We start from the raw sequence: 4,935 nt of genomic DNA, 5'->3' as shown, positions 1-4,935 counted from the left end.
GATGGACGAAGACCTCCCTTTTTTTTCCGGTCCCCTCCCAGCTGTAAAGTGTGTTCTTTGGTCTCATAGAGAAAAACTTGAGGAACGATCATTGCAGGGGTGCAGAAATCTTGGAAAGGGGAGTTTAACACAGCAACTGGTAATGCTGTTGCACCGGAGAAGAGCAAGGGGGAAGGGCTAACACATATTGGCCCGGTGACAGTGATGTTATAGGAATGTGTAGGATGGGACCTTGAAGACTCTATGAGGCTAAGGGGGAGGGTAGATTAAAAGGAGGAATGGTTTTTAAGTTTTGTATTGCTAAGGGCCCACGGAGTTTAATGAAGTGAGCGGTTAATGGGAACAGCTGCCGATAGTGGGTGGGAGGGGAAGCGGAAGCGCAGAAGAAAAGGCATTGAGAGAGTTAGGGAGGGGCTAGAGAGAGGAGACTGGCTGTGTATTGGATACATTGTAGCCAGGAGAGGAAGGTTTGAACCTCCTTTTGAGTTTGTTTCTCCTATTAAAGAATGTTAACCGGGTTGGGGATTTAGCTCAGTGGTAAAGCGCGAGGCCCTGGGTTCGGTCACCAGCTCCAGGAAAAAAAAAAAAAAAGAATGTTAACCTGGGTGAAGACAGGGACAAGCAGGCGGGAGATGTGTCAGTCCGCTACTGAGTATTTGGTGTAGCTGTTAGGGTAGAGCATACCACAACTCCCATTCATCATCATCCTTTGTCCCAGGGATCACCAATGGAAAGCTGAAAACGAGGATTAATGTTAGTGAGCATGAGCCACCATGACGGGTGGATTCAATTCAGCAACTCCAAATCTGCAGCCTCCATCTATGGGGCCTTCTGGAGGCAGTCACCTGCGCTGTGGTGAGGAAAGCAGAGGAAAGGGCTGAGGAGATGGAATCAGGGTATAGCGGAATCTCAGTCTTGGTCCGGCACCCTTCAAGTGGGCAGGCCTGGGTTCCTATGATTTTGTTGTGTCCATTATAGGTCTCCCTAGCAAAGGATCTCCGTTGGTGGGTATTGGGAGGGTTAGGGAGAGGCTGGGTGTTAGAGGAGCTAGAATGAAGGAAACAAAGGCAGCCATTGGAGCAGAGGAGAGGGAAGCCTGTGGAGGGCGTGTGGACTGTAGCTGCTGCTAGGCCATGGATGTCCTGCCAGGAGATCTTGTTCTATCAGTGGCGGTGCCTCCTCTGCTTCCTCAGTCCTTCACCTGTCCCCGAGGGGTGGGCCATCGTCTTGGTTGGTAGGGTGGTGTCCAGCATTTCTGGTTGGAATCCAAATAGGCCTGGATGGGACTCGTGGAAAAACACAAACAAAACTCATTCTGGTAGTGAGGAGGGGGTCTGGCCCCTTCCAAATCCCATACAGGGGATCTTGCCATTGTACTAGGATGAGAGGAGTTACTTCTGGTGAGTGGCAGTGGAGGGAGAGGAGGGGTTGTTTGCCTCTCTTGTAAACATGAAATGTATTTAGGATAGTCATAGCCAGCACTAATAGTATGTTGGGTGGTAAGTGTTTTGGTTTTTTTTTTTAAGTTGGGCTTTTAGGGTTTGATGTGTTCTTTCTGTTTCCCCCTGGCTCTGGGGGTTGTAAGGAATCCTTGTGTGGTAGGGGATTTCTCATTGTGAACAGAAGGGTTTGAGTTGGGAGCTGGTAAAGACAGGGCTGTTATCAGTTTTTGTCTGTTGAGGAATGCCCGTCATGATGAAGGTGGAGAGTGCACGGTGGATTATGGCCATTAGGGGCCCACACTTCTGGTAGCACAAATCACCCCCAGATCCATTTTTAGGGATCTAATGCATTTTTCTGATGTCTATGGATACCCCCTACACACACACACACACACACACACACACACACACAGAATCATACATACACATGCACAGATATAAAATCAAGTGTTTGCTCATTTATTTGCTGGTTTTGTTTTGTTTTGAGACAGGGTTTCTTTGTATAACCCAGGCTCTCCTGAAATTCTCTCTGTAGACCAGGCTGGCCTCGAACTTGGAGCATCTGCCTCCTGAGTGCTGGGATTAAAGGTGCAGGCCACCATTGCCTAGCTTAAAAACAAATCTTTAAAAAACAAGCCAGATCGCACGAGATTTGCCTGCTTCTTGTCATGAAGATCGTCTCAAGCTTCTGCTCGTGATAGTTTCCACATCTCGAAGCGTTGGCCAAAGCCTTTGAATGGGAAGCAATGTCCTCTCAGGAGCTTGGTTATCTCTGGAGTCAGTTCTCCTATTCCAACTTTAAGTGGTTCTGGTGACTGCGCTCAGGCTGTCAGGCTTTGTGTAACAAGTGCCTATACGTGCTGAGTTATCTCATCACGTGCACATGTGTATGCATGTGCGTGTGTGTGTGTGTGTGTGTGTGTGTGTGCATATGTGTGTATTTAATATTTAAAAACTTTAGTTATGTTTATTATATGCACATGAGTGTTTTGCCTGCATGTATGCATGTCTACCACACGCATGCAGTGTCCACAGAGACCAAAAGAGAAAAGCTGATCCTCTGGAACTGGTGTTAGAGATGGTCCTGCAGGAGCGACAAGAGCTCTTAACCACTGAGCCATCTCTCCATCAGCTCCCCTAATTATGTATGCGTGTATACTTTTATTATTATTTATTATTTTAGTTTGTATTTTAATATTAATGATGTTTATGTTTCCTTTTACTTTATGTTTGAGCGTGTATGCCTGCCTGTATGTCTGTGCCACATAGATGCAGTGCTTGAGAAGGCCAGTAGAGGGCGTTGGATCCCCTGGATCTGGAGTTACTGACGCTTGTGAGCTTTAAGCCACGGAGCCATCTCTCCAGTGCTTCCAATTGTATTAAGTTAATTCAGAAAGTACTAGGTTTCTATTCTGTTTTTCCACCCACCCTTAGCTTTGGTTATTTTCTAGTGTTCTAGGTTAGGCGCAGCCAGGAAAGTGCTGCTGTAGAGTGAACTTGAACTAAAACCTGATTGCAGCTAAAGCAAGCACAAAGCCAGAGCCGAGATCTTTCAAGATTACAGCTTTTTGAGAGTTTTTCTAGGAGGTTCTCCGATATTATTACACAATAGTTTAATCAATTTTCAAAATTTAAATCCTGTGTGCATGCCTGTTGCCTGCGCCTCCCGCAGCGCCCCCCTTTCCCCCCACCCCCCCACCCCCCCACCCCCACCCCCGCCCCAGGAGCGGAGACCAGGCAGCTGGCAGGACCAGGGGAGGAGGGTTGGAGGAGTCTGCACAGGAGCGAGCAGGTTGCGAGTCCTGAGCGACCAGCCCTACAGCGGACAGAGCGAGCCAATCCAGCAGGTTAAGGTCTGAGAAAAAAATGTTCATGGAAGATGTTTGAGATTGGTAAACGCAAATAAAGAAGGTTAGAGGTAAAAGAACTTGGATGATGATTTAGAAAGAAAAAAAGATTCAGATGAAAGATGTTTAAAGTTGTTAAAGTTGGTAAATGCGAGTTATAAATAAATGGTGGAGGGTCTAAGATGATGTTGTAAGGTATATAAGTGCAAGTTATAGAGAAATGATTTGAGGTATAAAAAGGGGGGGAATGTTTCATAACCCCGCCCCCCCACCCCGTGCTATTGTTATTTCTAAGTTCAGAATGTTAACACTGGGGGTTGGGGATTTAGCTCAGTGGTAGAGCGCTTGCCTAAGAAGCGCAAGGCCCTGGGTTCGGTCCCCAGCTCCGAAAAAAGAAAAAAGAACCAGAATGTTAACACTGATCAACGGAGTTCTGGGAAGCCAATGGAACACTAGCAGTTCACAGTTCAGTCACAAGTTTAAGATTTTAATTCCCGGGGTTGGGGATTTAGCTCAGTGGTAGAGCGCTTGCCTAGCAAGCGCAAGGCCCTGGGTTCGGTCCCCAGCTCCGAAAAAAAGAAAAAGAAAAAAAAAAGATTTTAATTCCCCTGTGGTTGCTCCTCATCGTGCTAAAACCATCTCTGTTCAGTGTGTATATCTAGCCCTCTGGATAGAGGAAAGAATGTTCGGTGCCTTTTAATCCAAATTTATAGTTTTTATCAGGTCTCAAAGGCACGAGTCTACTCCTGTTGTCTAACAGACACCTGTTAACTATATTTCTTAAATATGGATTTCAGTACCATGCTAAATACTGACATATATCCTTTTGTAAACTAAAGTTCACATAAGCGTCAGGGAATCAAAGTCCTAAGACTTGAACCCACCTGTCACGGATCAAATGGACACCAGATAAGTACACTTGTCCATTCGGATCTAATCCAGCAGGTGGCCCCAAATATAAAGTATATAAAATAACACATATTATAAAGTTAGAATTTACATACATCGAAACATGTATATAAAATGTATATTTTATTCGTGTGTTATCAGAAGATGACCCACCCCTAATAACTACATACATATTCACACATGCATGTGTACTTATAAATTATCCACATTAAATATAAATTATACATTAAATATAAAGTATACAAGTTAAATATAAACAATATACAATAATGACTATGATCTATATACATTAATATATATTATTCACAGTAAATATGAATAATATGCATTAGATATTAATTATATACTTTAAATTAAAATTTATGCATTAAATATTAATTATATATGGTAAAATATAATTAAATATGAGCTAAATTTATAAAATATAAATTATAATCTACATACTATTTATAATTTCACATTTCTTCAAGGACAGGGAATTATGGAACAAGCCCATAGAGCTCTAGAAAATCAGTTACAAAAAAGGGTGTGTGTGTATACTCCCTCACCACAGAATTTTATTTTGAAGTTGTTGACCTTGGATGCCAAGGGACTCTGCTGCTGAGTGTCTATGACATCCCACAATAGGCGCACTCCTGCCTAGGTGGATTAGAAGGAACCGCTTACAGGCATATGGCATGGTCCTGTCCAGTATTAACATGATTTGGAAGAGGGCATGTTTGTGGTTTTTTTCTCAG

This window comes from Rattus norvegicus, chromosome 6 (assembly GCF_021556685.1).
Source record: "Rattus norvegicus strain SHRSP/BbbUtx chromosome 6, alternate assembly SHRSP_T2T, whole genome shotgun sequence".
NCBI classification, from domain to species: domain Eukaryota; kingdom Metazoa; phylum Chordata; class Mammalia; order Rodentia; family Muridae; genus Rattus; species Rattus norvegicus.
Note: the sequence above shows the minus strand (reverse complement) of the source record.